Source organism: Phalangium opilio, unplaced genomic scaffold (assembly GCF_054372755.1).
Source record: "Phalangium opilio isolate 3A_F unplaced genomic scaffold, DU_Popi_V2 ptg000024l_1, whole genome shotgun sequence".
Taxonomy (NCBI): Eukaryota; Metazoa; Arthropoda; class Arachnida; order Opiliones; family Phalangiidae; genus Phalangium; species Phalangium opilio.
In genome coordinates this window covers 11,395,239-11,408,050 of record NW_028324155.1, presented here as the reverse complement: position 1 = coordinate 11,408,050, position 12,812 = coordinate 11,395,239, and positions in this window count along the sequence as shown.

Sequence of the window (12,812 nt, the reverse complement as noted above, 5' to 3'; positions counted from 1 at the left end):
GTGACAACGATTTCTTATTGGAAATTGAATTTTTACAGTTTTTTGGATGAATATCGTTTTATTTGCTTGAATTAAAGCAAAAAGAACAAAAAAAATGGTTTCAGTGGTTATATTTGAAAATAGTGAAAAAATTCTCAAAATGTGCTTCTCTGGCCGAGAAACGTCGATTTTGAAAATGTTATTAAAAATAAAGGTACATTTTTATTTATTGATCAATCGAAATGAAATCACTTTTAGTGAGTATTTTATAGGTAATTTATTTGAATTCGGTCAAATATTTTCCAGAAAAAAATGCATTAAAAAGTATACCGAAAAAATCGCATGTTTTTTTTCTTCAAGATGCAAAATCCGTGACAACGATTTCTTATTGAAAATTGAATTTGAACAGTTTTTTGAATGAATATCGTTATATTTGCTTGAATTAAAGCAAAAAGTACAAAAATAGTGGTTTCAGTGGTTATATTTTAAAATAGTGAAAAAATTCTCAAAATGTGCTTCTCTGGCCGAGAAACGTCGATTTTGAAAATGTTATTAAAAATAAAGGTACATTTTTATTTATTGATCAATCGATATGAAATCACTTTTAATGAGTATTTTATATGTAAATAAGCTGAATTCGGTCAAAAATTTGTCCAGAAAAAAATTAATTAAAAAGTGTACCGAAAAAATCGCATGTTTTTTTCTTCAAGATACAAAATCCGTGACTACGATTTCTTATTGGCAATTGAATTTTTACAGTTTTTTGGATGAATATCGTTATATTTGCTTGAATTAAAGCAAAAAGTACAAAAATAATGGTTTCAGTGGTTATATTTTAAAATAGTGAAAAAATTCTCAAAATGTTTTTCTCTGGCGAGAAACGTCGATTTTGAAAATGTTATTAAAAATCGAGGTTCATTTTTATTTATTGATCAATCGAAATGAAATCACTTTTAGTGAGTATTTTATAGGTAATTAATTTGAATTCGGTCAAATATTTTCCAGAAAAAAATGCATTAAAAAGTATACCGAAAAAATCGCATGTTTTTTTTCTTCAAGATGCAAAATCCGTGACAACGATTTCTTATTGAAAATTGAATTTGAACAGTTTTTTGAATGAATATCGTTATATTTGCTTGAATTAAAGCAAAAATTACAAAAATAGTGGTTTCAGTGGTTATATTTTAAAATAGTGAAAAAATTCTCAAAATGTGCTTCTCTGGCCGAGAAACGTCGATTTTGAAAATGTTATTAAAACTCGAGGTACATTTTTATTTATTGATCAATCGATATGAAATCACTTTTAATGAGTATTTTATAGGTAAATAAGCTGAATTCTGTCAAAAATTTGTCCAGAAAAAAATTCATTCAAAAGTGTACCGAAAAAATCGCATGTTTTTTTTCTTCAAGATACAAAATCCGTGACAACGATTTCTTATTGGAAATTGAATTTTAACAGTTTTTTGGATGAATATCGTTTTATTTGCTTGAATTAAAGCAAAAAGTACAAAAAAATGGTTTCAGTGGTTATATTTGAAAATAGTGAAAAAATTCTCAAAATGTGCTTCTCTGGCCGAGAAACGTCGATTTTGAAAATGTTATTAAAAATAAAGGTACATTTTTATTTATTGATCAATCGAAATGAAATCACTTTTAGTGAGTATTTTATAGGTAATTAATTTGAATTCGGTCAAATATTTTCCAGAAAAAAATGCATTAAAAAGTGTACCGAAAAAATCGGATGTTTTTTTTCTTCAAGATGCAAAATCCGTGACAACGATTTCTTATTGAAAATTGAATTTGAACAGTTTTTTGAATGAATATCGTTATATTTGCTTGAATTAAAGCAAAAAGTACAAAAATAGTGGTTTCAGTGGTTATATTTTAAAATAGTGAAAAAATTCTCAAAATGTGCTTCTCTGGCCGAGAAACGTCGATTTTGAAAATGTTATTAAAAATAAAGGTACATTTTTATTTATTGATCAATCGATATGAAATCACTTTTAATGAGTATTTTATATGTAAATAAGCTGAATTCGGTCAAAAATTTGTCCAGAAAAAAATTAATTAAAAAGTGTACCGAAAAAATCGCATGTTTTTTCTTCAAGATACAAAATCCGTGACTACGATTTCTTATTGGCAATTGAATTTTTACAGTTTTTTGGATGAATATCGTTATATTTGCTTGAATTAAAGCAAAAAGTACAAAAAAATTGGTTTCAGTGGTTATATTTTAAAATAGTGAAAAAATTCTCAAAATGTTTTTCTCTGGCGAGAAACGTCGATTTTGAAAATGTTATTAAAAATCGAGGTTCATTTTTATTTATTGATCAATCGAAATGAAATCACTTTTAGTGAGTATTTTATAGGTAATTAATTTGAATTCGGTCAAATATTTTCCAGAAAAAAATGCATTAAAAAGTATACCGAAAAAATCGCATGTTTTTTTTCTTCAAGATACAAAATCCGTGACAACGATTTCTTATTGAAAATTGAATTTGAACAGTTTTTTGAATGAATATCGTTATATTTGCTTGAATTAAAGCAAAAAGTACAAAAATAGTGGTTTCAGTGGTTATATTTGAAAATAGTGAAAAAATTCTCAAAATGTGCTTCTCTGGCCGAGAAACGTCGATTTTGAAAATGTTATTAAAAATAAAGGTACATTTTTATTTATTGATCAATCGATATGAAATCACTTTTAATGAGTATTTTATAGGTAAATAAGCTGAATTCGGTCAAAACTTTGTCCAGAAAAAATTTCATTAAAAAGTGTACCGAAAAAATCGCATGTTTTTCTTCTTCAAGATACAAAATCCGTGACAACTATTTCTTATTGGAAATTGAATTTTAACAGTTTTTTGAATGAATATCGTTATATTTGCTTGAATTAAAGCAAAAAGTACAAAAATAGTGGTTTCAGTGGTTATATTTTAAAATAGTGAAAAAAATCTCAAAATGTGCTTCTCTGGCCGAGAAACGTCGATTTTGAAAATGTTATTAAAAATAAAGGTACATTTTTATTTATTGATCAATCGATATGAAATCACTTTTAATGAGTATTTTATAGGTAAATAAGCTGAATTCGGTCAAAAATTTGTCCAGAAAAAAATTCATTAAAAAGTGTACCGAGAAAATCGCATGTTTTTTTTCTTCAAGATACAAAATCCGTGACAACGATTTCTTATTGGAAATTGAATTTTTACAGTTTTTTGGATGAATATCGTTTTATTTGCTTGAATTAAAGCAAAAAGAACAAAAAAAATGGTTTCAGTGGTTATATTTGAAAATAGTGAAAAAATTCTCAAAATGTGCTTCTCTGGCCGAGAAACGTCGATTTTGAAAATGTTATTAAAAATAAAGGTACATTTTTATTTATTGATCAATCGAAATGAAATCACTTTTAGTGAGTATTTTATAGGTAATTTATTTGAATTCGGTCAAATATTTTCCAGAAAAAAATGCATTAAAAAGTATACCGAAAAAATCGCATGTTTTTTTTCTTCAAGATGCAAAATCCGTGACAACGATTTCTTATTGAAAATTGAATTTGAACAGTTTTTTGAATGAATATCGTTATATTTGCTTGAATTAAAGCAAAAATTACAAAAATAGTGGTTTCAGTGGTTATATTTTAAAATAGTGAAAAAGTTCTCAAAATGTGCTTCTCTGGCCGAGAAACGTCGATTTTGAAAATGTTATTAAAACTCGAGGTACATTTTTATTTATTGATCAATCGATATGAAATCACTTTTAATGAGTATTTTATAGGTAAATAAGCTGAATTCTGTCAAAAATTTGTCCAGAAAAAAATTCATTCAAAAGTGTACCGAAAAAATCGCATGTTTTTTTTCTTCAAGATACAAAATCCGTGACAACGATTTCTTATTGGAAATTGAATTTTAACAGTTTTTTGGATGAATATCGTTTTATTTGCTTGAATTAAAGCAAAAAGTACAAAAAAATGGTTTCAGTGGTTATATTTGAAAATAGTGAAAAAATTCTCAAAATGTGCTTCTCTGGCCGAGAAACGTCGATTTTGAAAATGTTATTAAAAATCGAGGTTCATTTTTATTTATTGATCAATCGAAATGAAATCACTTTTAGTGAGTATTTTATAGGTAATTAATTTGAATTCGGTCAAATATTTTCCAGAAAAAAATGCATTAAAAAGTGTACCGAAAAAATCGGATGTTTTTTTTCTTCAAGATGCAAAATCCGTGACAACGATTTCTTATTGAAAATTGAATTTGAACAGTTTTTTGAATGAATATCGTTATATTTGCTTGAATTAAAGCAAAAAGTACAAAAATAGTGGTTTCAGTGGTTATATTTTAAAATAGTGAAAAAATTCTCAAAAAGTGCTTCTCTGGCCGAGAAACGTCGATTTTGAAAATGTTATTAAAAATAAAGGTACATTTTTATTTATTGATCAATCGATATGAAATCACTTTTAATGAGTATTTTATATGTAAATAAGCTGAATTCGGTCAAAAATTTGTCCAGAAAAAAATTAATTAAAAAGTGTACCGAAAAAATCGCATGTTTTTTTCTTCAAGATACAAAATCCGTGACTACGATTTCTTATTGGCAATTGAATTTTTACAGTTTTTTGGATGAATATCGTTATATTTGCTTGAATTAAAGCAAAAAGTACAAAAAAATTGGTTTCAGTGGTTATATTTTAAAATAGTGAAAAAATTCTCAAAATGTTTTTCTCTGGCGAGAAACGTCGATTTTGAAAATGTTATTAAAAATCGAGGTTCATTTTTATTTATTGATCAATCGAAATGAAATCACTTTAAGTGAGTATTTTATAGGTAATTAATTTGAATTCGGTCAAATATTTTCCAGAAAAAAATGCATTAAAAAGTATACCGAAAAAATCGCATGTTTTTTTTCTTCAAGATGCAAAATCCGTGACAACGATTTCTTATTGAAAATTGAATTTCAACAGTTTTTTGAATGAATATCGTTATATTTGCTTGAATTAAAGCAAAAATTACAAAAATAGTGGTTTCAGTGGTTATATTTTAAAATAGTGAAAAAATTCTCAAAATGTGCTTCTCTGGCCGAGAAACGTCGATTTTGAAAATGTTATTAAAACTCGAGGTACATTTTTATTTATTGATCAATCGATATGAAATCACTTTTAATGAGTATTTTATAGGTAAATAAGCTGAATTCGGTCAAAACTTTGTCCAGAAAAAATTTCATTAAAAAGTGTACCGAAAAAATCGCATGTTTTTCTTCTTCAAGATACAAAATCCGTGACAACTATTTCTTATTGGAAATTGAATTTTAACAGTTTTTTGAATGAATATCGTTATATTTGCTTGAATTAAAGCAAAAAGTACAAAAATAGTGGTTTCAGTGGTTATATTTTAAAATAGTGAAAAAAATCTCAAAATGTGCTTCTCTGGCCGAGAAACGTCGATTTTGAAAATGTTATTAAAAATAAAGGTACATTTTTATTTATTGATCAATCGATATGAAATCACTTTTAATGAGTATTTTATAGGTAAATAAGCTGAATTCGGTCAAAAATTTGTCCAGAAAAAAATTCATTAAAAAGTGTACCGAGAAAATCGCATGTTTTTTTTCTTCAAGATACAAAATCCGTGACAACGATTTCTTATTGGAAATTGAATTTTTACAGTTTTTTGGATGAATATCGTTTTATTTGCTTGAATTAAAGCAAAAAGAACAAAAAAAATGGTTTCAGTGGTTATATTTGAAAATAGTGAAAAAATTCTCAAAATGTGCTTCTCTGGCCGAGAAACGTCGATTTTGAAAATGTTATTAAAAATAAAGGTACATTTTTATTTATTGATCAATCGAAATGAAATCACTTTTAGTGAGTATTTTATAGGTAATTTATTTGAATTCGGTCAAATATTTTCCAGAAAAAAATGCATTAAAAAGTGTACCGAAAAAATCGGATGTTTTTTTTCTTCAAGATGCAAAATCCGTGACAACGATTTCTTATTGAAAATTGAATTTGAACAGTTTTTTGAATGAATATCGTTATATTTGCTTGAATTAAAGCAAAAAGTACAAAAATAGTGGTTTCAGTGGTTATATTTTAAAATAGTGAAAAAATTCTCAAAATGTGCTTCTCTGGCCGAGAAACGTCGATTTTGAAAATGTTATTAAAAATAAAGGTACATTTTTATTTATTGATCAATCGATATGAAATCACTTTTAATGAGTATTTTATATGTAAATAAGCTGAATTCGGTCAAAAATTTGTCCAGAAAAAAATTAATTAAAAAATGTACCGAAAAAATCGCATGTTTTTTTCTTCAAGATACAAAATCCGTGACTACGATTTCTTATTGGCAATTGAATTTTTACAGTTTTTTGGATGAATATCGTTATATTTGCTTGAATTAAAGCAAAAAGTACAAAAATAATGGTTTCAGTGGTTATATTTTAAAATAGTGAAAAAATTCTCAAAATGTTTTTCTCTGGCGAGAAACGTCGATTTTGAAAATGTTATTAAAAATCGAGGTTCATTTTTATTTATTGATCAATCGAAATGAAATCACTTTTAGTGAGTATTTTATAGGTAATTAATTTGAATTCGGTCAAATATTTTCCAGAAAAAAAATGCATTAAAAAGTGTACCGAAAAAATCGCATGTTTTTTTTCTTCAAGATGCAAAATCCGTGACAACGATTTCTTATTGAAAATTGAATTTGAACAGTTTTTTGAATGAATGTCGTTATATTTGCTTGAATTAAATCAAAAAGTACAAAAATAGTGGTTTCAGTGGTTATATTTTAAAATAGTGAAAAAATTCTCAAAATGTGCTTCTCTGGCCGAGAAATGTCGATTTTGAAAATGTTATTAAAACTCGAGGTACATTTTTATTTATTGATCAATCGATATGAAATCACTTTTAATGAGTATTTTATAGGTAAATAAGCTGAATTCGGTCAAAAATTTGTCCAGAAAAAAATTCATTCAAAAGTGTACCGAGAAAATCGCATGTTTTTTTTCTTCAAGATACAAAATCCGTGACAACGATTTCTTATTGGAAATTGAATTTTTACAGTTTTTTGGATGAATATCGTTTTATTTGCTTGAATTAAAGCAAAAAGAACAAAAAAAATGGTTTCAGTGGTTATATTTGAAAATAGTGAAAAAATTCTCAAAATGTGCTTCTCTGGCCGAGAAACGTCGATTTTGAAAATGTTATTAAAAATAAAGGTACATTTTTATTTATTGATCAATCGAAATGAAATCACTTTTAGTGAGTATTTTATAGGTAATTTATTTGAATTCGGTCAAATATTTTCCAGAAAAAAATGCATTAAAAAGTGTACCGAAAAAATCGGATGTTTTTTTTCTTCAAGATGCAAAATCCGTGACAACGATTTCTTATTGAAAATTGAATTTGAACAGTTTTTTGAATGAATATCGTTATATTTGCTTGAATTAAAGCAAAAAGTACAAAAATAGTGGTTTCAGTGGTTATATTTTAAAATAGTGAAAAAATTCTCAAAATGTGCTTCTCTGGCCGAGAAACGTCGATTTTGAAAATGTTATTAAAAATAAAGGTACATTTTTATTTATTGATCAATCGATATGAAATCACTTTTAATGAGTATTTTATATGTAAATAAGCTGAATTCGGTCAAAAATTTGTCCAGAAAAAAATTAATTAAAAAATGTACCGAAAAAATCGCATGTTTTTTTCTTCAAGATACAAAATCCGTGACTACGATTTCTTATTGGCAATTGAATTTTTACAGTTTTTTGGATGAATATCGTTATATTTGCTTGAATTAAAGCAAAAAGTACAAAAATAATGGTTTCAGTGGTTATATTTTAAAATAGTGAAAAAATTCTCAAAATGTTTTTCTCTGGCGAGAAACGTCGATTTTGAAAATGTTATTAAAAATCGAGGTTCATTTTTATTTATTGATCAATCGAAATGAAATCACTTTTAGTGAGTATTTTATAGGTAATTAATTTGAATTCGGTCAAATATTTTCCAGAAAAAAATGCATTAAAAAGTATACCGAAAAAATCGCATGTTTTTTTTCTTCAAGATGCAAAATCCGTGACAACGATTTCTTATTGAAAATTGAATTTGAACAGTTTTTTGAATGAATATCGTTATATTTGCTTGAATTAAAGCAAAAATTACAAAAATAGTGGTTTCAGTGGTTATATTTTAAAATAGTGAAAAAATTCTCAAAATGTGCTTCTCTGGCCGAGAAACGTCGATTTTGAAAATGTTATTAAAACTCGAGGTACATTTTTATTTATTGATCAATCGATATGAAATCACTTTTAATGAGTATTTTATAGGTAAATAAGCTGAATTCGGTCAAAACTTTGTCCAGAAAAAATTTCATTAAAAAGTGTACCGAAAAAATCGCATGTTTTTCTTCTTCAAGATACAAAATCCGTGACAACTATTTCTTATTGGAAATTGAATTTTAACAGTTTTTTGAATGAATATCGTTATATTTGCTTGAATTAAAGCAAAAAGTACAAAAATAGTGGTTTCAGTGGTTATATTTTAAAATAGTGAAAAAAATCTCAAAATGTGCTTCTCTGGCCGAGAAACGTCGATTTTGAAAATGTTATTAAAAATAAAGGTACATTTTTATTTATTGATCAATCGATATGAAATCACTTTTAATGAGTATTTTATAGGTAAATAAGCTGAATTCGGTCAAAAATTTGTCCAGAAAAAAATTCATTAAAAAGTGTACCGAGAAAATCGCATGTTTTTTTTCTTCAAGATACAAAATCCGTGACAACGATTTCTTATTGGAAATTGAATTTTTACAGTTTTTTGGATGAATATCGTTTTATTTGCTTGAATTAAAGCAAAAAGAACAAAAAAAATGGTTTCAGTGGTTATATTTGAAAATAGTGAAAAAATTCTCAAAATGTGCTTCTCTGGCCGAGAAACGTCGATTTTGAAAATGTTATTAAAAATAAAGGTACATTTTTATTTATTGATCAATCGAAATGAAATCACTTTTAGTGAGTATTTTATAGGTAATTTATTTGAATTCGGTCAAATATTTTCCAGAAAAAAATGCATTAAAAAGTGTACCGAAAAAATCGGATGTTTTTTTTCTTCAAGATGCAAAATCCGTGACAACGATTTCTTATTGAAAATTGAATTTGAACAGTTTTTTGAATGAATATCGTTATATTTGCTTGAATTAAAGCAAAAAGTACAAAAATAGTGGTTTCAGTGGTTATATTTTAAAATAGTGAAAAAATTCTCAAAATGTGCTTCTCTGGCCGAGAAACGTCGATTTTGAAAATGTTATTAAAAATAAAGGTACATTTTTATTTATTGATCAATCGATATGAAATCACTTTTAATGAGTATTTTATATGTAAATAAGCTGAATTCGGTCAAAAATTTGTCCAGAAAAAAATTAATTAAAAAGTGTACCGAAAAAATCGCATGTTTTTTTCTTCAAGATACAAAATCCGTGACTACGATTTCTTATTGGCAATTGAATTTTTACAGTTTTTTGGATGAATATCGTTATATTTGCTTGAATTAAAGCAAAAAGTACAAAAATAATGGTTTCAGTGGTTATATTTTAAAATAGTGAAAAAATTCTCAAAATGTTTTTCTCTGGCGAGAAACGTCGATTTTGAAAATGTTATTAAAAATCGAGGTTCATTTTTATTTATTGATCAATCGAAATGAAATCACTTTTAGTGAGTATTTTATAGGTAATTAATTTGAATTCGGTCAAATATTTTCCAGAAAAAAATGCATTAAAAAGTATACCGAAAAAATCGCATGTTTTTTTTCTTCAAGATGCAAAATCCGTGACAACGACTTCTTATTGAAAATTGAATTTGAACAGTTTTTTGAATGAATATCGTTATATTTGCTTGAATTAAAGCAAAAATTACAAAAATAGTGGTTTCAGTGGTTATATTTTAAAATAGTGAAAAAATTCTCAAAATGTGCTTCTCTGGCCGAGAAACGTCGATTTTGAAAATGTTATTAAAACTCGAGGTACATTTTTATTTATTGATCAATCGATATGAAATCACTTTTAATGAGTATTTTATAGGTAAATAAGCTGAATTCTGTCAAAAATTTGTCCAGAAAAAAATTCATTCAAAAGTGTACCGAAAAAATCGCATGTTTTTTTTCTTCAAGATACAAAATCCGTGACAACGATTTCTTATTGGAAATTGAATTTTAACAGTTTTTTGGATGAATATCGTTTTATTTGCTTGAATTAAAGCAAAAAATACAAAAAAAAATGGTTTCAGTGGTTATATTTGAAAATAGTGAAAAAATTCTCAAAATGTGCTTCTCTGGCCGAGAAACGTCGATTTTGAAAATGTTATTAAAAATAAAGGTACATTTTTATTTATTGATCAATCGAAATGAAATCACTTTTAGTGAGTATTTTATAGGTAATTAATTTGAATTCGGTCAAATATTTTCCAGAAAAAAATGCATTAAAAAGTATACCGAAAAAATCGCATGTTTTTTTTCTTCAAGATGCAAAATCCGTGACAACGATTTCTTATTGAAAATTGAATTTGAACAGTTTTTTGAATGAATATCGTTATATTTGCTTGAATTAAAGCAAAAATTACAAAAATAGTGGTTTCAGTGGTTATATTTTAAAATAGTGAAAAAATTCTCAAAATGTGCTTCTCTGGCCGAGAAACGTCGATTTTGAAAATGTTATTAAAACTCGAGGTACATTTTTATTTATTGATCAATCGATATGAAATCACTTTTAATGAGTATTTTATAGGTAAATAAGCTGAATTCTTTCAAAAATTTGTCCAGAAAAAAATTCATTCAAAAGTGTACCGAAAAAATCGCATGTTTTTTTTCTTCAAGATGCAAAATCCGTGACAACGATTTCTTATTGAAAATTGAATTTGAACAGTTTTTTGAATGAATATCGTTATATTTGCTTGAATTAAAGCAAAAAGTACAAAAATAGTGGTTTCAGTGGTTATATTTTAAAATAGTGAAAAAATTCTCAAAATGTGCTTCTCTGGCCGAGAAACGTCGATTTTGAAAATGTTATTAAAAATAAAGGTACATTTTTATTTATTGATCAATCGATATGAAATCACTTTTAATGAGTATTTTATAGGTAAATAAGCTGAATTCGGTCAAAACTTTGTCCAGAAAAAATTTCATTAAAAAGTGTACCGAAAAAATCGCATGTTTTTCTTCTTCAAGATACAAAATCCGTGACAACTATTTCTTATTGGAAATTGAATTTTAACAGTTTTTTGAATGAATATCGTTATATTTGCTTGAATTAAAGCAAAAAGTACAAAAATAGTGGTTTCAGTGGTTATATTTTAAAATAGTGAAAAAAATCTCAAAATGTGCTTCTCTGGCCGAGAAACGTCGATTTTGAAAATGTTATTAAAAATAAAGGTACATTTTTATTTATTGATCAATCGATATGAAATCACTTTTAATGAGTATTTTATAGGTAAATAAGCTGAATTCGGTCAAAAATTTGTCCAGAAAAAAATTCATTAAAAAGTGTACCGAGAAAATCGCATGTTTTTTTTCTTCAAGATACAAAATCCGTGACAACGATTTCTTATTGGAAATTGAATTTTTACAGTTTTTTGGATGAATATCGTTTTATTTGCTTGAATTAAAGCAAAAAGAACAAAAAAAAATGGTTTCAGTGGTTATATTTGAAAATAGTGAAAAAATTCTCAAAATGTGCTTCTCTGGCCGAGAAACGTCGATTTTGAAAATGTTATTAAAAATAAAGGTACATTTTTATTTATTGATCAATCGAAATGAAATCACTTTTAGTGAGTATTTTATAGGTAATTTATTTGAATTCGGTCAAATATTTTCCAGAAAAAAATGCATTAAAAAGTATACCGAAAAAATCGCATGTTTTTTTTCTTCAAGATGCAAAATCCGTGACAACGATTTCTTATTGAAAATTGAATTTGAACAGTTTTTTGAATGAATATCGTTATATTTGCTTGAATTAAAGCAAAAATTACAAAAATAGTGGTTTCAGTGGTTATATTTTACAATAGTGAAAAAGTTCTCAAAATGTGCTTCTCTGGCCGAGAAACGTCGATTTTGAAAATGTTATTAAAAATAAAGGTACATTTTTATTTATTGATCAATCGATATGAAATCACTTTTAATGAGTATTTTATATGTAAATAAGCTGAATTCGGTCAAAAATTTGTCCAGAAAAAAATTAATTAAAAAGTGTACCGAAAAAATCGCATGTTTTTTTCTTCAAGATACAAAATCCGTGACTACGATTTCTTATTGGCAATTGAATTTTTACAGTTTTTTGGATGAATATCGTTATATTTGCTTGAATTAAAGCAAAAAGTACAAAAAAATTGGTTTCAGTGGTTATATTTTAAAATAGTGAAAAAATTCTCAAAATGTTTTTCTCTGGCGAGAAACGTCGATTTTGAAAATGTTATTAAAAATCGAGGTTCATTTTTATTTATTGATCAATCGAAATGAAATCACTTTTAGTGAGTATTTTATAGGTAATTAATTTGAATTCGGTCAAATATTTTCCAGAAAAAAATGCATTAAAAAGTATACCGAAAAAATCGCATGTTTTTTTTCTTCAAGATGCAAAATCCGTGACAACGATTTCTTATTGAAAATTGAATTTGAACAGTTTTTTGAATGAATATCGTTATATTTGCTTGAATTAAAGCAAAAATTACAAAAATAGTGGTTTCAGTGGTTATATTTTAAAATAGTGAAAAAATTCTCAAAATGTGCTTCTCTGGCCGAGAAACGTCGATTTTGAAAATGTTATTAAAACTCGAGGTACATTTTTATT